At 42.7% G+C, this 27,983-nt stretch overlaps 1 protein-coding gene and 1 long non-coding RNA gene across 3 annotated transcripts in view; one reads left to right on the forward strand and one right to left on the reverse strand.

Annotated features, from left to right (window-relative positions):
* Window positions 1-19,102: 19,102 nt before the first annotated feature.
* LOC128115523 (uncharacterized) lies at window positions 19,103-22,280 on the reverse strand. The gene is made up of 2 exons (XR_008220195.1): window positions 22,171-22,280; window positions 19,103-20,347 (listed from the first exon to the last, which is right to left on the reverse strand). It is a non-coding gene; the product is annotated as an uncharacterized LOC128115523 (long non-coding RNA).
* Window positions 22,243-27,983, forward strand: part of Rasgrp3 (RAS guanyl releasing protein 3) — a 101,229-nt gene continuing 95,488 nt past the window's right edge. The window contains exons 1-2 of one of the 2 annotated variants that reach the window (XM_052746288.1): window positions 22,243-22,458; window positions 23,234-23,437. The gene's annotated coding sequence lies outside the window, so the exon portion shown is untranslated. The remainder of the gene's footprint in view (window positions 22,459-23,233; window positions 23,438-27,983) is intronic. The other variant, XM_052746287.1, reaches the window with a different exon arrangement.

Here is a 27,983-nt window from a genome sequence, read left to right on the forward strand (position 1 = left end):
ACATGGAAGTGCCTCGACCCACCACTCACCGGCAGGGGACACATGAGCCAAAGACATGGACGGCCAGTGGGAGCTGGGAAAGACAGGGAGAGGACTCTTCACGGACAGTCTAGAAATGAAGATGGCACTGTCTATACCTGGCACCTTGATTTCAGTCCAATGAAATCCTGTGTGAACCTCTCACCTATTGACCTGTAAGATAATGGTATGCCGCTTGATGTGACTATGTTTGTAGCAATAGGAAACTAATACAGCACTAGAGCTGGGTAGAAGCTGAAAGCCTGAACCAACTCAAGAGTTTCAGCTGCTGTTCATGTAGGAGAAATAGTCGGTTGGGTTCTGGCCCCAGAAAAGATGCTGCAGGGCTTGAGCGAGGGCTCACACAAGCATCAGGACCAAAGTTTGATCCCCAGGCATGGTGGCATGCACTTGTAATCCCAGGGCTGAGGAGGAGGAGACGATGGGCAGATCCCTGGGGCTTGCTGGCCAGCTAGGCTAGTCTACTGAGCAAGCTCCCGGCCAGTGAGAGATCCTGTCTTCAAAGCAGGGTGGGCAAAGCCAGGTGTGGTAGCGCATGCCTTTAATCCATCACTAATCCATTGTACTGTGCTCAGGGCTTATAGCCCACAGGGCAAGGAGGGAAAACAGGGTCTCTGAGCTGCTACCCCAACCACAGCAGAATGTGGAGGGAGGGAGCTCCAAGGATCACTCCATACTGGGGTGCACACAGCTAGAGAAAGCCAAGAGCAGTTTTGCTCTGCTTCACGTGCCTCCCAATTTCTGCTCATTTACAGGCAAGCACTCCCTCCAGTGGAGTTACAGGTGGGAAAACCTTGGCTGCCACCTACCTCATGGCATACACTGCCAAAGGGAGCCACAAGAAGAATTTGCCTAGGCTTGATCATAACCCTATACCTGGGAAAGCACTTCATTGATGTTTCACAGATGAATGCCATAGTTATTCCTGCCATCTCTCCTTTGTGGTGCATGTCACCCAGCCCCCACATAGGTCCTGACAAGTTGACAGCAGCACATGGTCAAGAGAATATAGGCTTGGAAGAAATGGGATGAGAAAGTCTGAGCCCTGAAGCCACTAAGACTGTACTCCGTAATGCTCGCCATCAGAAATGAAGTGAAACTGAGTCATGTCAAGTCAGGACATTATCGAAGGGCCCCATAAAGAGCTGGCCAGCCTTTAAAAAAGATACTTAAGGGAGTCCTAATCTAAATTTATGAGCACGTAAATATCATGTCCAACAAGAAAATTACACAAAAGAGAAACCAAAGAACTAAATATTATCAATGCAGTAAAGCCTCATACTACAAAGATGGAGGAGAGGAGAAGACAGAAATAAGGACTGTTCAAAACAACTAATAGAAAAGCAAGAAAATATTAATATAACTTGTTAAATGAAGTACAGTTTCCAATTAGAAGATTAAATGGATATCAAAACAAGAAGCTCACCTCGCTGATATGCACAGAGAAGAGGGGGAAGGGATGGAGAGAGAGATCACAAACGAACAGTGTAGCCATGCAGCTTGAAGATTTAAAAAAGCGAGAGTAGACGAACCCCAAAATTAACAGAAGAGATGGATGGCAAATATCAGTGCAAAAATAAACTAGGGTCTAAAGAAGGCACAAACACTCAAGGGGCGGGGAGTTCCAACAAAACAACGGTTGTCATTGAGATCGTTTCTCCACAGACTGTTACTCACTCATGTGTCAAACTCCGTGAGAAAATGCAGGTGAGAGTGACTGAATGTTGCTGGGGAGTTTATATTTCTATTCACCCTAAACAGAGAGGTCTACAGAACAGAGAAGTGGTTCTGTGCCCATTCAGCATGGCAAGCTAATGTTTCCCTACAGGGGAGTTCCTTAAAGGATGATGGCCAATATTATAGGCAGCTATGTCCCTGAAGAAGAGTCTCTTATTCCCATAATTGTCCACCACTTGTGTGTCTCCATGGAGATGAAAGGCCTCAGATGTTTCATGAACCTCATAGGTCTTCTCTGCTTTCCTAAAGGAATGGGAGTGGGCTCAGTCTTGTAAGGGTCTCATGCAATCACATCTGGCTTCACAGCAACAGCTAGGTCATGTCCAGAGGGCAGAGTTCCACAACACTCCACCTCTTCCTTTGACTCTTACATTCTTCGGCTCTCTTCTGTGATGCCCTCTGAGCTTTGGAGAGGATGGTATAGATGCATGATTACTTTCTCCCAGTTGGGCTGATCACTGGACCACCATGCCACAGCAACAGTCATTCATTCTTAGCACTCTGACTGCCTATGAGCTTCCCCAGTAACCATTACCCACTGAAAGAGGAAATTTCCCTCCCAAAGCAAGGTGGACAATGGACATAATCTATGGACATACACACAACTGTTTAGAAATAAATCTAACAGCCACATCACATCCGCTTAACAAAACCGTAGGAATATCCTCTGCATTGAAGCCTAGGACCTCTGTAGTTACAGAGTTTTGTCCTGGCTTACAGTACCAAACATGGGTTTCCTTCCATGGAATGAGCCTTAAATCTTATCAGAAAGCCATTGGATGTGGCCATAACAGTTACGCCAGTTCTGTTCCAGTGCAGTCATCTTGCCTGGCATGTTTCTAGAGTTGTAAGAAAAGTAGATAACTTAACAGGACATTTGGGAACGATTCTTTCCAAGCAGACTGCGTAGTGCCTTACGGCGCTTTGAAAGTCAACGGGTAGGATAAGGATGAGGGAGCTTCCAGTTCAGTCCCAGCTTGATGTCTCTCTGTGTTGCCACCAAAGTGTGTGGTATCTTCAGCAACAGGATTGCACCATCTATTAGTAGTTCTGGCATGCAACCAGCAACAATGGCAACAGCCTGTGTGGTTGGTGGGCCCTCAAGGGCCTCGCTGGCCAACAGCTTTTAGTGAGGTGATGTACAGATGGCATAGAATTTCAGTCAGAACCTTATGGCTTCTGGGAATGACTTTTTCTACCCATGCAAGGTGCCGTCATGGTTAAAACTCTTTGGTTGTGGTTTTCATAACCAGTTCCTTTAACCAACCCATCCCCTATAGAGTTAGAAGGCAAGTGAAAGTACTGTTGAGCCTAGTTGCGATCAGCCTCGTTGTGTGAATGAGTGTCCTTCTGACTGTCAAATATAACACTGAGTGAAATACTTGAAAGTGTCTGCAGCCGTTGCTCATTGGCATGAAATTGCACGAGAAGAGGCCTGGGACAGTGTTCACACAAGCAAAGGAATGTTTGTATCTCTCACCGACAGGCATAGGCCCTAGGCAGTCTACCTGCCAATCTCATGCAGGATGGACTGATGTGTTTGTCCCAGCCTAACAGCTATGCATCAAGAATATAATTGGGAACAGGCATCACCTGTTTGGACAGCACGAAGAATTCCAGAATATTGCACAAGCATGCTAGTTGGCTTTAACTATTTTCCGGCCTGTAGTCCCCTATGGGTAAATTATCTAGAAACCCACTGAACGGTCTCCAGCATCGTTCATCTCAATTAAGGAAACCACTCAAATAAACATTTGACTGTTCCCAAACTCTGTATATCTGAATGAACTTCTATGTCGTTGGGATGCCCATTCTGAAGCTATGGAACTTCCATTTAGACTTTACACTTTTACTTTTTATACCTTTCCATATTGTCTGTCTCTTAACATGTTAGTGTAGTATTATTAATTGCTTTGTTTTTCAGTCTTCATACTAAGGAAACAAATGGCGTATGTACCATGCTTACAACGTTAGCGCATTCTGAAAGTGTTGGTCTACCTACCAGTTAGTTTCCTGTTTTCTTCTTACTCACCAACATCTTTCCTGGGTTGAGGAGCCACCCTTTTTGGTTATGAGTCTAACCTTTAATGGTTGAGGCATCTCTCTAGCCCTTGAAGAGCAGCCTCTAGCCATTCTTTTAACATTTCTTGTAGAACAGATTTGGTGAAGGAATACTTTCTCAGCTTTCATTTACTTGATGACATCTTTATCTCTTGGTCATTTCTAAAGGGTAGATTTGTCGGGTCAGATGTTCTCGCTTAAAAGTCTTTTCCTTCATAACTCTGAGGATCTCAGGTCCCTCCCTTCTCCCCTGTAAGATTTCCACAGAGAAGTATGTTGTTGGATGAATTGGGACAGCTTTAGAGGTTGCTTATTTCTTTTCTTTTACAGCCTTGAGGATCGTTTACTTATCATTCTCCTTTGAGAGTTCAATTTCCAAATGTCTTGAGGTTACATTTTGTTGAGCTAAATTTTAATGGTGACCTGCATCTGGATATGTGCATCCTTCTCCATGTTTGAGAAATGTTTCTACTATCCCTGCCACCCACCCAACCTAGTCCTGGAGATTGAACCCAGGGTCTCCTGCTTGCTAGACAAGTGTCCTACTACTGAACTACACCTCCAAACACTATTATTTCTTTAAATAAACCCTGTGCCCTTCGTCATCCTTAAGTTTTTCTTGAGACCTAAGAACCTAAATATTTGCTCATTTAGTAATCTCTCAACGTTCTTTTTCCTTCTTTCTCTTCCAACTGTATATTTTTAAAAGCCCATCTTCAAGGTCATTGGTTTTTTTTTCTATTTGTTCTGTCCCACCATAGTTGCCTTTTATTATGTTTTTATTCAGTGTCATTTTCTAGGGAAGAATTTGAATTTTTAAAACTTCCTCCCATCTATTGAATTGTTTCTATGTATTTTAAGTTTATCGAGTTCCCTTAAAATTGCTTTTCTAAAGTCTCTGTGAACTTTCACATACCGATCACCCTCTGGTCAGTTTCTGGCTCCTTCTGAGGTGAGGTCATGGTTTCCTGAAAGTTCTTGATGCTTATTGTTGGGCAGCAGCATCTGGTCCAGATTGCTTCATCTGGCTTTCTTTGTTCCGTCCTTTCCCCAAACCCTAAGCCAGACGCTGCTCTTCTCCAAGCCTGTAGTCACACTGTTTCAACCCTGGGTTGTGTCCAGGTCCAGATTTGCTAAGGGTCTACTGTTAGTATGTTGTCAGTATTTCAGTACTAGAGGAACACCAAGCCCAAATTTGTTCCAACTTCACTGATAGTGCCCTGTTCAGAAAGAACCAAGGAAATGTCTATAATCAATAGTCTGTCTCCTCAAGGCTCTTCCTTAGAGCTGCATTAACCCAATATACCTTATCAGTGGTTACTGGCTTGTGAGTCTCTAACTAGCTTTGGCCCTACTCATCCTGGACTTGACCATACTCATCATGGATGAACCATCTCCAGATTCTTATGTCATAACTGTTATCACCCAAGACACTAAATGGTTTCCTATCAGCCTAACACTGAGCCAGGACCAAGACCCACACTAACATGACTTTCTATTGCTGAGGTGAACTCCTGCCTAAGACCATGGCAACAGGTGATGCCACAGGTGATGCCAGTTGAAATAGAAGTCTGATAGACTGCGGTCTCTCATGGGCCAGAGGCTCCATCCATAGGCGAGCCTCGGGATCAGGCTGGGAGGCTCTTCTCAGTGTGATGGGAGTCCCAGGGCAAAGTCCATTCCAACTGGTGTCATCTGTGTCCATTGCACCCATGAACTCTCTGTAGCTGTGGTCACCTGCACAACCTTCCATCCTGGGAGGGGGAAGGGCGCATGAAGCACCACCCGTCACTGAGAGACTATTAACAGTTAATGGTGACTGGGGCGGGGGGGTGTGGCTTTCCTCCGTGGTATAGCCCAGGCTCTAGCAACCTCCCAGCTATACTCATGCAAGCAACTCTAATTAAACTCAGTGGGTCCCACACACAAAAAGCTGTGAAGGTACGTGGGTGGGGTGGCTTTGGGAAAAAGAATGGTTTCAGCCGAATATCAAAGGATAATAAAACAAGAGAAATTAATATGGAGGCACAAAAGATTCAAAATCGCTTAACCACCCCTGTGTAAAAAGGGCAGAACAGAAGGCATCACAACCCTGGATTTGAAGACAGACTACAGAGACACAGTAACCAACACCACATGGTATCAGCATGAAAGCAGGCTCCCAGGCCGTGAAACCAGAATAGAGATCGCAGAAATAAATCCACATGTATTAAGCCAACTGATTCTCCTCAAAGACACCAGCCACCCACCCTGGAGAAAGTCTCTTTAATACACGTGCTGAGAAAAGATATCCACATGTAGAAGATGAAGTCCCAACCAACCCCTATCTCTCCCCCTGTATTAAAACTAACTCAAAAATATATCACAGCGTCAAATGCAAGACACTAGTAGAAGAAATTGTACTAGAAACACATCAAGAGGTTGGCCAAGGCAATGCTTATTCCAGATAAGACCCTCAAAGCATTAGAAACCGAAGAAAAACTATACAAACACGAACACAACAAAGAAACAACTAATAGAGTGAAGACAACCTATGATATGTGGGGGGAGATATTTGCCAACTGTTCCCCAGACAGAACAAATAAGCAACTCAGAAACCTCAACAAGAAAGTAAGTAATCCAGTTTAATATGGGAGGTGACCAGAATAGACACGCTAGTGAGCCAGACTCTGCCTCCAGTGAATTACACTCTTAATTAAAATGTTTGCCTCCGGAATCCTATATGTGACATTTGGGACTACAAGAGGAACAAATGAAGTCATCCCAAAACACTCACAGTAAGTTAGCATCCCATGTTCATCACTTGGATGAGAGGCATCTGGGCTTTGCTGGGGAAATCTGGAGGTGGACTCTGGACCATGCTTGTCTGACACCATCACCACTGGATGGCAGTAAGAATCCTTGGATTTCCCTGTTGAGTCTCTTTTCAAACTAACTTGCCCTTTTGTCTAGTTCAAAATGCCATGCCCCGGGAGTTAACTTTTACCACAACATCCTTACATAAAATGCATTTAACATGTAAGACTCAAGTTCAGAAATTGTTATATTAGGGGGAAAAAAGACAAATAAATGGTGTTCAAAATAAGATTAAGATATTTGGATGCCAGTTACTATTGTGCTGTTTCCCCATTAATTAAAATGAGAGGTCACTATGCCATTTAAACATCAAATTAGGTGTAAAATGTTTCAGTGTAGATTACGTGAGTTCTCCTAGAGACTACAAGCTTTAAAGCTGGGTGGAATAAAGTTCTGAAAATAAGGACATAGGTGTTCTCATTGAACACCTGAAGGTGTTTGGTGATTACCTTCAACATAGAATAGACTCAATTCCCAGAACAGACTTTCAAATCATGATTTGAAATTCTCCATGTCTAAAAATAGACACATTACCTTAATCTTAGAGCTTATTCCTTCAAATGTTTGACAAAAAATTATTGAAACAGGTAGGCTAGGGTTGGGTATTAGGAATATAACAGTACTCAGGACACCCAAGGCCATCACCACCGTGGAGCTCGGATGCACTGGCCTTGCCTTAAATGTTCAACCAAAATCTGAGAGTCACATCCTGGCACCCCGTCTCCCACAGCTGGTTGTTTGTTCTCCACCCTAGATATCTCTGGATTCCATCCACATCTCATCTTTTCCACTTTGAACCCATCTTAACAGGTCTTCCTGGCTTTGGGTGTGTCCGGAGTGTCATCCATCTCCCCATCCTTAAACAGGATGCAATGTTTGTTCATTTATTCCATTTGGGCAAGGAAATGCCAATAGGTACCCCGGTACATCCTCAGGGTGCCAACCATGCTCTTTCCTGTTCCGACATGCAATCACAGTCCTCCCCATTCCAGTGTGCTGCCTCATCCTGGCCAGCTGCCTGAGATGTGGCAGCCTTCCAGTCCCACATCACATCAGCTTTCGGGGATGGCTTCTGCCACGGGTGCAAGTTAGGTTCCTTTGAAAGCAGACCCTGATAAGGAGATCAGCACATAGGAACTGAATTAGGGAATGCTTTGGGGAACGATTTTCCTAGGAGATAAGAGAAGACAATCAATACAGGGAGCAGAGGAAGATGGATGATGGATGAGTTTCAAGAGACAGTCCACTTCATTGATATCGTAAACTCTGCTGTTTGAGGGTTTGTGCTAAAACAAATAATGTTAATGGAATGGAGCTCACCCTTTGCGTCACCCGTCTTGGTATGTGGGTATCAATTTTGATGTATTGACTCTTCAATGAAGGAAACACCATCAATGAAGAGTCCTGTCGAGGCTTCCTGATGTTCTTCCTCTTACTCATCTGGAGGAATGTGTTCCAGTCTTCTGAATTCAGTGACTATGATGCAACAGGTTTCTTACAAAATGCTAGTTTTATTTAATCCTTTTGAATGGACTTTTGTTTACTTTTTTTCTTTCAGATTTATTGTTTGAACCTAGTGCCTCATGTGTACTGGGCAAGTGCAATTCAACTGAACCTTTATTGATTTATTTATGTCCTTATTTATCTTAATAGTCATACAAAGACCAGGTCTTCAGGAATGTAAGCCCTGAACTAGAATGTAGCAAATACTAGAAGCTGAGGCATGTTGAAAACATCTGTTCTTTGGCATTTAGCATGGCCAATACTAATCTGTGTTGATATTTTTTTTCTTTGGATTTTCAACGTTTTCTACATGCCTTCAGTAAAAAAACAAACAAACAAAAACAAAACAAAACAAAACAAAAACCAACAACAAAACAAACAAACAAACAAAACACTGAGGAGGGGATGCGTTTTAGTTCATTGATCTTTTGCCTTACAATCATAGCAATGTTTTATAAGTCTGGCAGAAAAAAACATAAATGCACATTGGTTTATGTTCAGTTATCAAATATGAAGCCTCACAAGGAGTTTCTAAGCAATGAGTAGGTTTTGTGTTTCATGGCAGCAGTCCAGTTTGCTTTTTTTCTTTTCAAACAATTTTTTTAATTGTTATTTTATGAGCACTGGTGTTTTACCTGCCTGCATGTCTGTGTGAGGGTGTCAGATCCCTTGGAGCTGCAGTTACAGACAGTTATGAGCTGTCGTGTGGTTGCTGGGAATTGAACCTGGGTCCTCTGGGAGAGCAGCCAGTGCTCTTAACCACTGAGCCATCTCTCCAGTCCCAGTTTGCTCTTTTTTTTTTAATTAAATTTTTTTTCAGTTTTACATACCAACCACGGCTCCCCCTCCCTCACCTTCTCCTGTCCTCCATCCCACCCCTCATTCACTCCTCATAGGGGGTAAGGCCTCCCTTGGGTAGTCAACACTGGGGCAGGACAAAGTCCCTCCCCCTTGCATCATAGGGAATGGGCTCTAAAAAGCCAGTTCAGGTCACCAGAATAGGTTCTGATCCCATTGCTGGGGGCCCCACAAACAGATCAAGCCACACAACTGTCACCCACATGCAGAGGGTCTAGTTCAGTCCCATGCAGGCTCTCCAGCTGTCGGTCCAGAGTCCATGAGCTTCCACTAGCTCAGGTCAGCTGTCTATGTGGTTTTTCTCCATCATGATCTTGACCCCCTTGCTCCTATAGTCCCTCCTCTATAGACCATGCTGTCCTCAAACTCAGAGATCTTCCTGCCTCTGTCTCCAAAGTGGTGATTTTAAAGATAGTACTGAAGCTAGAACCCGGGGCCTCACCTATCTACGCCAGCATTCTACCACTTGGCTATAGCCTGTACTGTCTTCCTTTCGCCCAAGTCTTCACTGTGTTTCTTTTGAGAAAGGGTTTCACTTAGTCCAGGCTTGTTTTGAACTCACTCTGTAGCCAGGGATGACCTTAAACATCTGGTCCTGCCTTCACCTCCCCGATGCTGGGATTACAGGCACGTGCCACCATGCCTGGTTTACCCAGTGCTGGGGATTAAACCCAGGGTTTCGTGGGTGGTAGGCAAGCACTCTAAGAAGCTATATCTGCAGCCTGTTCATTTGTATTTTGAATGAAAAATTAGAGGGAGAACTATTTGAAAGCCAGTTTTCATTACGAAGGTTAACTTAGTAAAACTAGAGAACACGAGGTAAAAGTCTCCTTACTAACCACTTGGTGAGTGGCTCGAGGCTTGTGGGAGCAGCCGATGAAGCCAGCTCTGCCAGCCCAGCCATGCTGCTCTCTCCACAGAGCCTTGGAGTTGTAATTAGAGCTGTTACTATAAGGAGCTTGGCGGGACATCAACACCGAATTTAAAATGTTTGGTGACCCCATCAGCCATTCTGAACTTCTACAAGCAATTTTTGGAGCTCAGTGAGATGCTAGCATTTGCATCGATTGATCTTGTCCTCTTGTTTTAGCCTGTCAAGAAGATATTTTAACCCCTCCCGCCACACACACACCACCACCACCACCACCACCACCACCACCACACACACACACACACACACACACACACATACAGATATATGAAGACACGGTCTCAATGTGTAGTCCAGGTTTGTTTGGAACTTATTATGTAGCCCAGGCTAGCTTTGAATTCACAGTCCTCCTGCTCCCGTTTACTGGGTGCATGTGCCTCCTACATCCAGTCCATCAAAACTGGGATTCTTATCCTGTCCTCTATGATGATGTGCTTTCCGTGTCCTCCAAGTTTCCACACCTTCAGCAACTTAAACTCACAACATGAACAGATACATTAAGATGGGTGTCTCCTTAAAGTGGAAGACAGCAGTGAGACATACTGCTTCCTTTGCCCAAGTTGCCTAGCCCCCTGAGGGTGACAATGGTAGTGTGGCTAATCTGTCGCTTCCTCCGTGCTTCCTCATGAGGGCCGTTTGGATTTAAGATCGGGCAACATGAATCAAGCAATTCTTAGAGATTTCTGTTCTTACACTCCCCTTGCAGGCCAGCTCCGGAGAGCTTCTGAATTCTCTCCCCAGTGTCCTCAACAGCTCCAGCCCACTTCCTGGCATCCTTAGGAGCCCCTCTTAAGAGAGACATTTAAATGAAAAGGTTCCCACATTTACCTTTGGCCCATTTTCTCGGCTTCCCTCTTCTCTCCACGACCAGGCTCTCCGGTTCCCAGGCAGAGAGGGTAGGAAACAGGATGTGTGGCCACTCTCTTTGATGTCTACGCACTTCCTCAGGTGAGAGGTTCCGACACATGGAAATCTGTTGGAGGGGAGATCCACAGCTCATGTCTCAGGGAGGTGCCTGTGGCGCCTGTAGGGGGGACTGCTGTGGCAGCTCTTGCCCACTGTGGCCTGAACAGCCACTGGTTTCCAACATTATTAATACCCTTTCTCACCAAGCCTGGAAGTTTGGTCCTTTTATGTCCTTTCAGTCAACACAAGGAGAAGTGCTATTTCTAGCCCCACCCCAACTAAGTCTTGCTATGTAGCCCAGGCTAGCTTCAACGTCCTGAAAGTCCTGCCTTTGCCTCCCAGATGCTGAAGCTACAAGCGTGTGCCACCCTGTCTGCTAGAAGAATTGTCTGGATGGAACTGTGAGAACTTGCATAGTTTTCGTCTTCGTTTTGGATTATCTTATTGTAACCTTTCTCCTAGACTTTGATGTCCATATCGTCGGTGTCTAGGAAGGAACAGGAGGCATTTTCTGAATTTCCGCCTTTCTGACTGTTCAGCCCTCTCTTATCTCCACCTCCATCAGAATCAGCATCTTTGGCCTTGGTGATGGTTTGAAGGCTCAAGCTGTTCCAGGTCTACCACCCCATTTCCGGTCACAATGACTGTTACCAGAAGCAGGTGAGTTACCCATGGCAGAGTCCTGCCATGGGCCTTTTCTTATTGACGGTGGAAGGCCGGAAGGGAATTCTGAAGATCTCTGGAGCTGGCCCGCAAGGGGAGCTTGTACTTCCTCTGAAGACTACAGATGTGGGTCTAGAAGAGGCAGAGCTCATCTCATGGAGGAGAATTCAAAGTTTGAAAAAGAGATGAAAACCCAGGAAAAAGATTTGTGGTGCTGTTCCAGTGTGTTCCCCAGATATCCAATGTTACACTGTTTTTGTTCTTCCTGAAATGGAGTTAGTTCGTACAATTCTATTGGGTCAATCAGTCAACTTCCGATGCCTTTCCCCTTGTCACCATCAAATGTGACTAGTTCATTTTATTAAGGAAAGATAACTCACAGTTGACGTCTAACTCTAGAATCTAACGTAGTGTGGTCTCTGACCATGTCAGCCAGCTTCAATTGCCTTAAGAACTCTGATGTGATTCCTTCTGGGTTGGGAGGGGCTCTCAAAGTTTGGGTTTCTAAGAGTAAAAATCTTACTATCTTTGTTCTGGGAATCAATGGTGGAGTTTAGGGTGTAGGAGACAATATCATCTGTTGTCCTGTGAGCGAAGTCATTCAGCATCTTCAATCTATGAAAGTTATAATAGCGGAAGTTGCAAGAAACTGGATAGCTAGTAATTAGAGGGATCTGAAGAACTCACCCTTCTTCATTGGAAGAATTTTCTGCTCTGGACACCTGCTGTACTGGATGGTTTTGTGTATCAACTTGACACAAGTTAGAGTCATCAGAGAGGAAGGAGCCTCAATTGAGGAATTTTCTCCATTAGATCCAGCTGTAAGGCATTTTCTTAATTAGTGATTGATGGGGGGAAGGTGCAGTCCATGGTGGGTGGTGCCATCCCTGGGCTGGTGATCCTGGGTTCTATAAGAAAGCAGGCTGAGCAAGTCAAAGGGAGCAAGTCAGTAAGCAGCACCCCTCCATGGCCTCTGCATCAGCTTCTCCCTCCTGGTTCCTGCCCTGTCTGAGTTCCTGTGCTGACTTCCTTTGGTGATGGACAGCAATGCTGAAGTGTAAGCCAAAGAAATGCTTTCCTCCCCAACTCGCTTTTTGGTCATGGTGTTTCATTGAAGCAATAGAAACCCTAACTGTTATAGATATTTCTCTGTCCTTGTCATTAAGAGTGAAGCACATAACTCAGTAAGTTAACTAGACATATTCTTTATATCATTAGGGTTGGCTTCGTCATATACGCAGAATTCAGTCAAAAGCCTGTTGGGATTTCTGGGAAAGTAGTGTTCTCTCTTCAACATGAGGGTTAAATGTAAGATGAGGAAAGTCTGGTGATACCAACACTATCCCTTGATGATGAACAGAGACTGCCCAAGGATGGAGCCAACTCACAGGAAGTGGCCCCAGAAGATGGTGAGGAAAATGCTGGATCTTATCACAGCCTTGGACCTATGGCTTCAAGGCATATGTGAAATTGATTGTTTTCTTTTTAAGAACATATAAGATGATCATGCAAAAGATTTAACATAACACAATACTTAAAACCATGCCCAGATTATGACTACATCACCTTAAGGACTTGATGGTGGTTTTAAAAATCTGAGGACTTAAGAGAAGCAAAGTTCAGCCTGCTTGCCACCTTCCTGTCTGTCCTCTTCCCCAGCCTCACTTGTCTCCCTCCCGCTATCTTGGAGATACACGTACATTGTAGACTAGACAGTCAAAACGGATGAGGAAAACCTCCCACTCTGTACCTTGGAATCCCAGAGACCATCTTGCAGGCCATTCTGATAAGAACAAGGAAAACAGACGGCCTAGATATTAGCATCTGCAACCATTGCAGCCACTTATTAATAGCTCTTGGGTTAGAAACTATACATAACTACCCTTGACTCCAGAGCATGGATATTATTTAGTTGGCAACCTAAATAAGAAAAATGTGAGTTTTCCATGGCGGTGGATATGTCTAACTTACTTGAAAACCTATTTTCGCTTGTTTGTTTTGTGACTTGTTTGTGTGATTCTGGAGCATGGGTTGCAAAAACAGTCATTGGTTCCAGTGGCGAAAGTTGTCCATGCCTGTAAGGCATGCAAAAGTTCATTGAGGCTGAAGCTAGTCTCGACTGACTTTAAAACCTATGTTCTTTCCAGCTTTGCCATGCCTGTCTTGCTGTTACCCTGCTCCAGTATACACCACAGAAGAGAGCTACTAGAGTGTCCGCTAGAGGCTTTGTGGACACCTTCAACCAAGCCCCTGACCTTTCTTGGGCCACCTACATTATTTTGATACCAACTGTTCTTGGGCTATGACCTACAGAGTTTGGATCCAGTCCTGTTTTGCCTTCCCAGCTCATCAAGCATTAACCATGGCCTTCCAGAACTTCCAATATTCTGCATTTAAGATTGGTTGCCTTGGGCTTATAAGACACTTAAAACGTGTTTACCTTTATTGGAAAGAGATCCAAATGTCTCTAGGTATGATTTAACCCTTCCAATACCTCCTGAACCTTTAGGGTGTTTTTTTTTTGTCACGGTTCTGTCACTTCTCAAGTCTGCAATAGGTGTTGGTAACAGTAATTACATTGTAATCCTTGTTCTCTTCCCTCCTGTCTACTCTGGTCATAATTAGTTGTTCAACAAATATTGAGAAAGGAGTCTTCTATCCGATGGTGATATGATACAGGTCATCTGGCTGTATAGAACGTGCCAGCCTGGCACCCACCACCCCCAAACAGAGCTCTGAAAATGTCCTCTGTTTCCACAACCTCGTGTCTTCACTTTCTCCCTTCCTTCCGTTTGACAGTTGGACTTCTGAAATCAGAACCTCATTGTGAGTTTGATCTATAAGCTCATTTCGAGTTCACTTGGTCATTTTTATCTTGACTATGACAGTGTCATCTATTAGCTTTGAAAAATGGCCCCTCCGTCATCAAAACAGAGAGGAAAGTAGCAGTTCTCAAGGGCAGTCAGGAGAAAGAACAGAATTATTCAAAGGCTATGGGGTTTCAGACAGGCAGAATGAAAGCATGGGATCTGCGGCTCAACAACATGAATATGCTAACACTGCTAAGATACACACGGGCCAAGATGGTAAATAAATTGCACAGTAAATGCTCTTATTATCATTTAAACGCTGCAAAAAAAAATAAGGGATTTTTTTTTACATCTAGAGAAAAAAGATCCCTCTGTTATGACCTCTTTGAAGAGACTAAAACTGAATTTGTCGCCATTAGATACAAATTGAAACTGACTCTAGAGGAAGCTTTTACCATAGTGTGTTCCAGAATGATGCCTTGATGTTGGCTGTGGCTAGAAACAGATTTCCCAGTATTCCAAGTCCCTTTGGCCACTCTTTCATTCTAGTCAAAAATGTGTGTTTTGTCCCCTGGATCACCTCACTGTCACCAGATCATTGGTGCTCACACTCCAGTGTGCAGTAACAACCCAAGTGTATTACAAATGCACATTCCAAAGCTTACCCTAGATCTAGTAAGTTATAAATCCACTGGGGCTGAGTCCCAGAGATGTACATGATCTATAAGCTGTCTGAATTATTCTGACACTGGCTCATTGGACCATGGTTTGTGGGGTTTGGCTTTAGAAGGTATGCAGCTTTTATAGAAAGGACTAAATGTTCAGTGTTTTTTGTTTTGTTTTGGGTTTTTTGTTTTGTTTTGTTTTGTTTTTTTCTCATACAGTTCAAGCCCAGAGCTTTGTGCTTAGTAGGGACTTACATGTAACTAAAAGTACATGTAAAAAAAAGTACAAGTAAAAAAAAAGGTATTTTGCCGGGCGGTGGTGGCGCACGCCTTTAATCCCAGCACTTGGGAGGCAGAGGCAGGCGGATCTCTGTGAGTTCAAGGCCAGCCTGGCCTACAGAGTGAGATCCAGGAAAGGCACAAAACTACACAGAGAAACCCTGTCTCAAAAAAAACAAACAAACAAAAAAAAAGGTATTTTGCTGAACTTATCCAAATAAGAGGGACTTTGTAATGTGCTTTTTCATAATTAGTTTGTGCAGTTGTACTTGAAGAAGCCGTATGATAAGGAGCTGGGAGATGATGCCAACCCTCAAACCATAGCCTTGTATTTAGTCTCTTGAACTCTTAGCCGCTCTGATCTTGTAGAGCCCTGTATAATGGTTGATCTTGCTCACCAGTTTGATGGGAACTAGAGTCACGGGGGGGGGGGGAGGGGGGGGGGGCAATTCTGGGTGTATCTCTGAGAGAGTCTTACTCATTCTAAGTAGGTTACACAGCTCCATGGATTGGAGCCTCAGGCTGGATTTAAAAAAAAAAAGAAAAGAAAAACAAGTGGTTTGGGAACCATATTCATTTCTCTCTGTTTCCTGACACAATACGTGGATGCCATATAACCCGCCACCTCACATCCCTAACACCATATGCCACCTGCCGCCATGATGGACTGTGGCTCCTCAAACCATGAGCCAAAGGGATTCTTCATTCCTTCAGTTTCTTGGGTCATACATTTTGTCATAGATTGAGGAAAACAAGCTATTACAGGACATTGGACTGGACATTTCTTTCTTGGACTTTTTGAAATCGCTCATTAGCTTCTAAATTGATATGAAAAACTCCTAGTTTTAAATTTATTTTCTTCTTTCAAACTGTGTTCTTGATTCAGTATTAGAGACCATTTGTAATATATCCCAGGGTCTAATCCATCCTTAGAAAAATGACAGTGAACGTGTTTCAAATTTTGTATGTTTGAGCATTTAATATTTTTGGGCCTGAAGAAAAAAAATCATTTATCTGTTGGCAAGCAACTCAGAGTTGCCTCATTTAGATTAGATTCACTTTAATTTTTAATAGTAATTTATATTTATGCTTTTCCAAGGATGTGCAATCACAGTCCATCAATTTTTTCTTAGAAATTGAGATAATGTGTTCTTCATGTTTTATAGGATACTTGTCCCTCACATGAGCGATTAGAGAGATGAGTGGGAAAGCCCTCAAATACTGTGACAGTGACTTTATACTGTCAGAATGATTTCTTGATGTACTCAAAACTGCTTGGATAGACTGTGAAATAAAATTCATTTCCCACAATCACATAATTTTTTAGCCCCAAATTTGCCTGTGCAAAATTAAGTTAGTAACAATCTTATCTCCGTGCAGTTAAAAATGACTTCATGCTTGAGGAATATAAATGTTCCAAGGGAAAAATAAAAAATGCATCAGACAGTTGATACTCAAGTAGATTTGGCTTTTAACTTTTCTAAGGGATTGGGCTAGGGTATATTATCTGTCTTCTCTGTATTGTTCTATTAAGATATGAACAATAGTATGAATTGTCAAAAATGCTACATTCGAAACGTAGTCAGGATTCTTGGCATCCCAAGATGTCTTAAGAGGCCTGGAAGGACAGGTCCAACCTCACAGAGGCTTAGCACTGAAGGACCTCAGAGATAGGGCAGGAGGATGGGTGCATTACTAAGTTACTCAAGAGTTCATGAAGGTAAAGGCTGCCTTGATTCTCCATCAAGGTAATGCAATCCTCGCTGATCTGAAGGAGGGAACATTAAGATGTTTGTCTATTCTGCCTTTGTGTAACACTCTCCACCCATCCTTTACAAGCCCACAAGGAGGAGGGGGACTGGAGAGAGGTTAAGACCATTGGCTTTTTCCCCCAAAAGACCTGGGTTCAATTCCCAGCACCCACATGACAGCTCACAACTGTCTGTAACTCCAGTTCTGAGGGATCTCATACCTTCACACCAATACACATAAAATAAAGTTAAATAAATTATTCAAAAAGAAAGAAAAAGAAAAAAAGCCCACATGGAAGCCAGGCGGTGGTGGTGCACACCTTTAATACCAGCACTCGGGAGGCAGAGGCAGGCGGATCTCTGTGAGTTCAAGGCCAGCCTGGGTAACCAAGTGAGTTCCAGGAAAGGCACAAAGCTACACAGAGAAACCCTGTCTCCAAAAACCAAAAACCAAAAACAAACAAACAAACAAACAAACAAAAAAAGCCCACATGGTAACAAGAGCTCTTGTTTCTTCTAGATTGATTACTCAGGTTCTAGGATGGTTCACATGATCTCTCGCCTACGGAATACAGAAGTGACCTATGTCTTGCTTCTAGCTCATAAACTTCAGCTAAGCAGATGAGGTATATATGATCATGTGTAAATGACTGTCTCAAGCAAGACTGGAGGCCAACTTCATACATGATTTTCTCCCAAGTCTACTTGGCCAGATGTGGATGAGCTGGGTCATCTGTTTCACAGCCTTAAACATCTGTGAACAGTGGATGGAGAAATGGTTCTGCTTTACAAGCATTTGTTGCTCTTGCAGAGAACCTGGGTTTGGATCCCAGCACCTACGTGGCTATTCACAAATGCCTGCAACTCCCGTGCCAGGGGAGCCAATGAACTCTTCTGACTTTTGCAGGCTCCTGCACCATGTGATACACATATGTACACACACACACACACACACACACACACACACACACGCACACGCACACGCACACACACACACACACACACACACACACACACACACACACACAACTTTTTTGTTTGTTTGTTTTTTAGACAAGGTCTCACTACATAGCTCTGGCTGTCCTGGAACTCATTCTCTAGACCAGGCTGGCCTCAGACTCACAGAGATCTGCCTGCCTCTGTCTCTCAAGTGCTGGGATTAAAGGTATGGGCCACTATACCAGGCATAAATACATTTTAAAAAAAAAGTCTGAGGCCAAGGTATAGGCTGGGGCTGTGTTCGCATCCTAAACTTGATTGGGACTGAATCTCTTTGCCTACTGGCAGATTGAGTTCCTTGCATTCTGTCAGAATAAACCTCTCAGTCTCTTGATGGCTGCTCGAGGAAAGTACCATGTAGCTCCATGAACAAGCATCTCTCTGCGAGTTGGCTTGTTTCTCCAAATCTGACAAGAGAGATGAGACAGGTTCTTGTTCACGCGGTACACAATCAGAGGGCTAGAGGGCTTTTTATTTTTACTTTTAACTTGCTGTATCTCATTAAATGGCCTTTGTACCCCCAGAAGTTATGCTAGAATGTAGCTGTATTCACTTGCCACTGTTAATGTAAATTCAGCTTAAGCTTTTTTGCATTGATTGTATAATCTGGGCATTCAGGGACCTACGAAGTATTTCGATACAATTGCAAGTTCAAGCAATTCTAATGTCCAAACAAGGAAACTGTATAAACTATTAAATCTGTAATCAACCTACAGAGTGGCTTTTTAATCATACTAAAGAGACTCCAAAACAATGAATTTTAATTACCAGGAGGATTTTTCCCATGTTTCTCCCTCCTCTCAAATATCGCACAAGACAAGGTAACCCAGGGCACCGATGCTCTTGGAGTCCCTAGCAGTTTCTCTTTGTCTTCAGATGTGTGTTACACACTGTCCCTGCAAGGGTCTCTCTTTGGCATAGAGTACCCCAGGGAGGCCCTTGCTTCTTCCTGCCAGCGATTAGCTTCACAAACAGCTTTATGATTGAGTCCAGCAACTTTCCTCAGGGGAACATGCAAGAGGCAGAAACACTTAAATGAGGGTCCATGTTTCAGAATTCACATTTTATTTGTTTGTTTGTTTGTTTGTTTTAGTATAACAGCAGTTAGCATTCACTTTACTCCTGACATCAGATTTTAGTGTTGCGAACACTGAACATGCTCGAGGCAGCCACTGTAAGAGAGCCTCAGCATCTTTCTGTTGCTCTGCTTGGTCCCCAGAAAACTACTGTGTTTTAGGTGTGAGGCAAAGGGTCAGGACAACAATAGAGACCAAAGCCCCCAAACAATGAAAACCGCCTGGTTTAGATTTTTCCACCGGACATTACCGAGGCTGGGCCTCTCCTGGGAGATACTATGCATTCTAGTATAGGGTTTTTGTAACCTTGAAAGGTGACTTTAATGTTATTTCTACTGAGAACTTGGCCACGTGAAAATGAACTGCTAATGCACATACATTTCTTTTGATTAAGTTAATAGGGAAGGTTCTTTTCTATCTCACTAAGTTTCTGGTTCTCTCAAACAGCGAATGACTTCTATATTTTTATGTTAGATGTAGAACTCCCAACCCTTCAGCCCTCTTCCTGCTATTATTCCTGTTAAGCCTGTGTCGTCTTGAGCACTCATCACAGAAGTCCCTACGTATTTTATTAATATTTATTATACAACAGTTGAGTCAGAGGATACAATTCAACGGTGACCCAGAGCTTCTGCTCTGTGTAGACAAAGATGGGCTGTTACTGAAACACATAATTAAGTCTCAGATACATGCAGTATGTTCTGTGCCTCTGAGCACTAACATTCAGACCTTTTGTTTGTTTCCTTGGGGGATATGGGTTTGGTTTTTTTCTATATTGCCCATACTGAAATTAATTTTAGGTGATGGCAATAAGATGTATGCCGTTGTATTCACTTAACAGAAAACCAAGACAACCAGAGAAGGCTGTTCATTAGTTCTCCCAACAGACCTCCAGTGCGTCAGATAACTTTTTCAAAGTAACTCAGAGTTAATGTCTTAACATTAGAGGCAAACGCTGCTCCGATCTTCTGACTAGGAGTACCCAATATAACAACATTTACTTTTTTATTCTTATGTTTAAAATCTGAAATTCCTTTTAGAAGATGCAATACTAATAAACAAACCATAAAATAATTTCCTAGAGAATCGCTTGATGTGGGACGCATGCTCAGAACTTCTGATGTTGATGTCACCGATATAAGTGGCCCTTTGCTTCTCTTTTGAGTGGTTCCTCCAACAGGCAAGATGGTACTGTATTGTGTCCATGTTATTCCTATGTAAAGAGAAGCTTGCGGTGAGGCAGTTAAGTGTAGAATGGTATAGAGATAGATGGATAGAGAGAGAGAGAGGTGATAGGCAGGCAATAAACAGGTGTTTTATAGTCTTGTGAAGCTCTTTGAGTAGTACAGTTTTTCAAATTCACTATTAACTGAATAAAGTTTTGTTTTTACTTTTAGCATTTTTTTTACAGGACTGGGAATTAAACCTAGGACTTTGAGCATGCCAAGCAAGTACTCTACCAGTAAGCTATAGTCTTCAAATAAAATGAAAATTTGAAGCATGACATATGCAGTTAAAATAATTTAAAAACTACTGTGTGCGTATGCTATAAACTAAACTGTTTTCCCATCCCTAACTTACCTCTCACTCTGCAGAATAAACTAGATCTCATTACCTTGTTGGAGCATATAAACGGAACTTTTGGAAAGAAGGTGAGGAATTGCCCACAAAAGAATAGAGATCAGGGTTGGAGGGACAGATCAGTGGTCAAGAGCTCAGGGGACCTGAGTTTAGTACCCAGCACCCATGTCAGGCAGCTCACAACAGCTTGTCACTCCACTTCTGTTAGATCTGACACCGCTAATCTCCAATGGCATCAGCCCTCATATGCACACATACACCCACCACATGCAGGTAATTAAAAATAAAATAAATCTTTTTTAAAAACACAGACCAGTTTTATATTTCTGCTTACTGTTATGCAAATGGTTATTTCTCTACATGTCAAAATCAAAGAATAGCTAAAGTTTTAGCTGCCCATCTGCTATATAAAAAATACTCTCTAATTTCTGTGTTTGCTTACATTGTCAACAATCCAGAGGGAACTTGAACAACTTTGAACTGCAAGAATGTGGAAAAGCTAGTATCACTTAAAAGAATGGATAATGTGGTTTCAGACTGGATTTTTGTGAAAGTGTCTGCTTTTCTCATTTACATTATCTTTAAATGCTATATTCATTTTTTGGCACCTCGACTCAGGAAATTTTCCACTTTTTCTTTTAAAGACTTTATTAATTTGTGTATACACACGCACGCGCGCGCGCGCGCACACACACACACACACACACACACACACACCACGGGAAGGAGGGGTTCTGTGCAGAGAGGCCAGAAGAGGGTATTAGATCTCTCAGAGGTAGAGTTACAGGCATCTGTGGGATGCCAGCCTTGTTACATGGATGCTCAGAACCAAGCTCCTGTCCTCATGATCGTCAGCAAGTGCTCTCACCTTGCTGAGCTATCCTTCTAACCTCAACATCTTTTTAAAGGACAGGAAACAACGAGTCTGACGTGATGAATGCTTGTAAGCCCCGTATTTGAGAGACTGAGGCGGGAGATCATGAGTTTGAGTCTAGCTTGGGTTGTGCAGCAAGACACCGTTTGAACTGTCTGAAATAAAGGATGCAGCGTAGATCTGCTCATGGTGGTTTTACGCAGATTACGTCACGTTTCCAAATTCAATCTCTGCTAATGGGAAGTGACAACATTTAGTCAAGCAGAGGCTGAGGGACAGTGAATTGCAGCTCTTCTGCTCACACCAAAGTTGAATTGTTTAGGCTACATTTTCTTTAGTGTGTTTGCTGATGTTGACTTGAAAGGAACACACACACACACACACACACACACACACACACACACACACACACACACACCTCTGACTGCCTTTTGAAATCAAATACATTTCCTGCCTCTTCTTTCCTCAGCACTCACACAACCAACTTATTTATAGTCCAGGAAAGGGAAAAAAAAAAAAAACACCACTCTACTGGAGGCCGGAAAACTAAGTAGGGAAAGAATGGGAGGAAGCAGGCTTACCGTTTAGCCAAACAACCTTTACTTCATTGAGCTCAAAGCTTAGCAGCTTCGTGGTGGTGGTGGGTAGGCACAATTGGCTGGCAAATTTCTTTTCCTTTCTTTTTTGTTTTTAACTCTTCATTTTTGAACTGCACTTGAGCAATGGAGGGGATGACAACTTTTTCAAAGCGAGAGCAGCGATCTCTAGGTGTTCCGGCGCTTTGAAAAGAAACTTCCAAGAACCCGGAGGAGAGAAAGATGCTTCTCTAGTGTCGTGAGCATCTGTTGACTACATGTCTGCGAATGAAGGTACATGTCCTTTTTAAGTTTGCCTCTTGGTGTGCTTAACGCATTTCATTGGCTTTGCGGACCGGCCATGGGCAGTATTTTGGACTGTGGGCATGTTCTCCTGGAACTCTTCAGTGAGCTTTGCTTGAGTCTGCTCTGACACCAGACGCCTCAGTGATGGCACCCTGAGCTTCTAATAGTAAATGCTTGTCTTAAGGTTATTCCAGGTAGTTGTTTACTTGTGGTAACTTCCGCTAATCTCAGCATCATCCATAATCTCATTGATGATGACCACTGAAAACATCTGCCTGATACTATTTGTGTTTTTTGTTGTGCTGATCAATAATCCATCTGCATTTCTTTGATCAATAACCGGCTTAGGATATATTTAATAATAACACAGCCAAACAATCACTGAAGTCATTTTACTGAAATTTAAGTTTTGTGTAAAATCGTGAGGATGAAAATTATTCTAGTACAAAGTTTCCCTTTTCGAGCAATCATTCTTAAACAATGACGAACGAACCTTCCAGAAGATCAAAACAATCCAGTGCTGAACTTTTCCCAGTGATAGGAACTATTTGTAGTAATTATTTACATTTCATTTTGTTTTTCAAAACATTTCTGCTGCATATATTTTGAGTGTCTTCAAAAAACGTTCTTGTGCTTAGAGATGGAAAGGTAGGAGGGAAATTAAATCCAAGAGCAGTTGCCGCTGCTCACAAAAACTTGGGAGGCTCCAGGGGACCTTCTAAAAGATATTCCTTGCCATTAAGTGTGCTCATTTGTTTAAAAGATGAGGCTGTGTGCATCCACCAGCAGATAGAGACGCTTGATTGATGTCGGCACCGTGACTGACAAAGGAGGAGGCTCTGCTGATTGCTGAGAAGGAAATCGGTGGCTGTTCTTTCGGCCCCTCCCTGCTGGAGATTGCCGTGTTTAGAATCTGCAGCAAGAAGATAGCGAAGTTGAAAGCCGAACTGTGAGCCTGCCAGAGCTGGTGAGGAGCCTAGGGCTTCCTTCTAGGTCAGGGCGGCTCTCTTTGGCCCTTTTGTATTCTGAAAGAATTCAAGTGTGGGTTCTTTTGTTTTGTTTTGTTTCTGACTAAAAAATTTGTAAGTCGTTCCATGGAAATGGTTCACAGAGATTTTTTTTTTTAATAGAAATTGTACTGAAGTTTTGAAAAGACAAAGGGAAACAGAATGACTAGCTAGATATAAGAGTTCTAAGCAAACCACTCTCCATATTGATTTTTCAGGCACCACAATACTCCAAAGCCAGTTCTGAATCCATCTTGTTCTAGTCAACGGTCACACAGTGACTCTAGGGACTGAGATCTCGCTCTCAATAAAGCTGAATCTGCTAATGCTGAACTCGTCCCTCTCTAAATGGCTAAACAATTTTTTTCCAGCTGAGGAGACATTCATTAAAGTGCTTGCCACATAGGCAGCAAGCAGGAAGACCGAGGTTTCGATCCCCAGCACTCACATGAATGCTGGGTGGCCTAGCCAGCCATGTTGGGCAAGCTCTGGATTCATTAGGTAGTCCTTGCCTCAAAGAATACATTAGAGGAGGACTCCCAGGTCATCCTAACACCTCTGCATGTGAGAACACCTATACACACATGCACAGCACACGCACACACATGAAAAAGAAAAGGACACTCTCAGTGAATCTTATGAGAGTTATGTTTTAATATGAATCAAGTTTTAAACAGTAGATAACAATGATGAGTTCTGGGATATATATTATTTGCCAAAGTCTTACCATTAGCTATTGGTTTCTGGGTGCCAAACTTAATAAACATATTCATAAGATGCCAGTTATTTCACTTGCATTTCTTAGGAATTGCTTAATAGCTTCATAGGTTACTTGAGGCATTTTCAGGCTCCTGAGAGTATTTTAAGTTAGGTAATTTAGAAAAGTATTTATCAATATTGTTTTCATTTTCCTTTTAACTACATCGAGGGTGCCATCTCCAGGATGACTTTTACAATCACTGTGTGTTTACAGGTGACAAGGAATAGCTACCCTGGGCCTCATTTTCCATAGGAATGAAATTCAGGGTCCAAAGATCAGGAGAAGCTCCAGGGATTTAGATGTCATTGAAAATAATCTTCAACGTGTAGGGTGTATAAAAGAGGGTGTGGGGTAAACCAGGCCAAGGTCACGAAGCCACACTCATCTCCCATCTGGCCTGAAGCTGGGCAGAGGACAGGGTATGCTGTGTGCTGGGTTCTGTCTTTCTACAGGAGCTCTGAATTTCCGATTAAGGGTCTCGGCAGATTCCCATTCTCCTCCCTCAAACCCTGCAATCTAGGCTGGCAAGCGGCACCCCCACACCCATCATCAGCACCAAAGCACATCAATTTCTCCTGGTTGTAAAATCATGTCAGATCTTGGTACAGATCAACATTCAGTTAGAGAAAGAGAATTAAACAGGAATTAAAAATAGAATTAAATCCTATCTATGGAACCAAACTAATGATATGGATAATGAATAAGGAAGAACTTATCCATCAGTCAGGGAGGCTTGATGGAATATAAAGTTGAGTTGGTTCCTGGAGAGCAAATATATGATGAGGACAGACAGAGGTGAGAACAACCACTGTAAGAAAGGAGCTGTGAGCATGGACGGAGATGGAGATGTACATGGTATGCTCAGGGAACAGGGCTATTAGATGAAGGATGCTCACTGAAATGCGAATTTCTGGTAATAAAACAAAAACACAAAAGCATTCTAGTATCTGTGTCCTATTGTGTGGGTTTGCGTGGGGACACTTGCATGGGTCACATTTGTAAAACTATTACCCTTGCATCTGAAATCACATTTAATTAATTGCCCTTTAGTTTAAATTCCACTCTCTGGCAACCAGTCAGGGAACTGAGTCATTCAGCTTGACAAGAGCAGAGAAATGAACACATGGGGCACGTGAGAAGTGTCTGGAAGAGGTTGAGGCCATACTGCTATGGTACTGATGCCAAACTAAGGGACATAATATCTATCTCAAAGATGTCATGGGACACTGAGAGATGTTGGGCAGGGTAATGATGTGGATAAGATTTGACACAGGACTTTCTAGAATAGGGAGAGCAGGTCCCTGAGGCCTGGGTTCTGATGCACATGAGGAATCCATTAGGGAGCAAATTGACCTGCTCTGAAAACTAACTAGGCATGGTTACGGGAGGAGAGGACAGATTGTGTGTGTGTGTGTGTGTGTGTGTGTGTGTGTGTGTGTGTGTGTGTGTGACTTATGGTCCATTCAAAGCCCATCAAAGGTAGCTCTGAGTCAGGGAGTGATGAAGGGATCAGACATGTATGGAGCATGAGGTGGTGGTGGAACAGCCAGGTACAGAAGTTACTCACAGCTGGAAACACGGGCCAGCTGAGGAGGGAGGCAAGGAATGGCGGTGACAGCAGCCTGCTACTCCTGAGCACTTACTGGATCTCAGTGAAAGGTCAGGACCCGGATCTCCATTACCTTATTAGGGGCTCACAAACAGTTCCAGAAAGATTCCGTTGGTAGCCATGTGTCATAGGTGAAAGGGTGGAGCCCTGAGGGTGTTACGAGTCATCCATAATTCAGGACTGCCGTCACTGAAAGATAACAGGAAATGGAACCCAAGTCCTTGTTCATGTATAACCTAGATTTCTGGTTCTTTCTTGTTCCAAATTTGAGTAGAATTCATAGAATTCCTTGCCTTTGTGTAGTAGTACTTTCTCATTGGGATGGCCAGGCCACAAATAATGACACAGAGACTTCTTATTAATTATAAAAGCTTGGCCGATAGCTTAGGCTTGTTTCTAACTAGCTCCTATAACTTAAGTGAACCCATTTCTATTAAATTACGTGCTGCCATGTGGCTTTTTACCTCTATCCCATTTTTTGTGTGTGTCCTACTCATTATGCATCTGGCTGGCAACTCCTCCTTCTTCCCAGCTTTCTCTCTGCCTCAAAAATCTTGCCTAGCAATTGGCCATTTAGCTTTTTAATTAAACCAATTACAGTGACATATTTTTATAGTGTAAAGGAATATTGCACACCTTTGGGTTAGTATCTTTGAGGAAATGAAAATAGTTTATACAAAGAGGTTTCAGTTATTATTGTTTTCATCTTTGGTTTTTTATAAGCCAGGGTCTCACTCTGTAGCCCAAACTGGTAATCTTGTTTCAGCTTCCCAAATACCGGCATTACAGGAACATACCATTATAATCGTCTTTATTTGTTTTATATTTATTACCTGTATTATTTCCCCCTTACTAGCTCACTTTTCATCTCCCCTTGGTTTTTCTACTGGAATAAAGATTATGCAGTAGAACGAAACCAAGGTGTCCATCACCTGCCTCTGTCCCTGGTTACCTACCCTCTAGATGGGTCATCTGCTAAAAACCCTCCATCCAGGCCAGAGACAGTAGAGGCTAACTGGGAGCAGCAGGCCATTCAGCAATCTCAACAGTGTGGCCGAAGTTCCCAAAGTGACTACATCACTAGGCTGTGGTGCCCACACTGGTTTAGAGGCTGTTTGTATTAATAAGCTGAGGAAAACATTTATGAAATTATACAGACCCTTCGGTGGTAGGGCACTTGCCCAGCACATGCAAGACCCTAGATTGCAGGATCAATACCAGTAAAGAATGAAAAAAGAAATATATTCGTTTTATTATGTTTGACTATTAAAGATGATGAAGATATTATAACAGATATTATGAAAGATGATAAAGCATTATAAAAGATAAACTTTTAAAATGCACATGTAAGACTTTATTGTTAATAGAACTTCTTAAACATTACAATGTATTTTTGTTTTGTTTTGTTTTGTTTTTTGAGACAGGGTTTCCCTAGGTGGCTTTGGAGCCTTTCTTGGAACTCACTCTGTAGCCCAGGCTGGCCTCGAACTCACAGAGATCTGCCTGTCTCTGCCTCCCGAGTGCTGGGATTAAAGGCATACACCACCACCGCCTGGCACAATATATCTTTTTAAATAGAAAATGAAAAGTCTAACTTAGAAATGCAGTCCAAGGAAATAATCAAATTCAGACAAAAATGTATGCGGACTTTTTATTTTTAAAGAATTACTTATTTTTATTTTATGTTTGTGTTTTGCCTGCATATATGGATAGAGGTATAACACCTGTGTGCAGTACCCTCTCAGAGCAGAAGAGGGCATCAGATCCTCTGGAACTGAAGTTGGGGGGGGATGATGGTGAGCTGTTACATGAATGCTGGGGACTGAACCCCGATCCCGTTCCTGTAAGATCAGCAAGTGCTCTCAACAGGTGAGCAGTCTTCAGGCCCTGTAGAAGAATCTTTACCTGCAACAGGCAACACTTTATTACCAAACAGAAAATATTTTTTAAAAAATGGAATTATTTAATATTATTCTATAATTTTTAATTTTATAGAGATGATAGTTTCCATTAGGCTGTTTAAAGGTGTTGGAAAATAGTCATACTTAATGTTACATGAGAAAGAAAAGGCTATAAGATTATATTTGTGGTATGGTCGAATGTGCATATATATATATATATATATATATATATATAT

The sequence above is a fragment of the Peromyscus californicus genome, unplaced genomic scaffold, assembly GCF_007827085.1.
Source record: "Peromyscus californicus insignis strain IS unplaced genomic scaffold, ASM782708v3 Scaffold_1__1_contigs__length_55948999, whole genome shotgun sequence".
Classification (NCBI taxonomy): domain Eukaryota; kingdom Metazoa; phylum Chordata; class Mammalia; order Rodentia; family Cricetidae; genus Peromyscus; species Peromyscus californicus.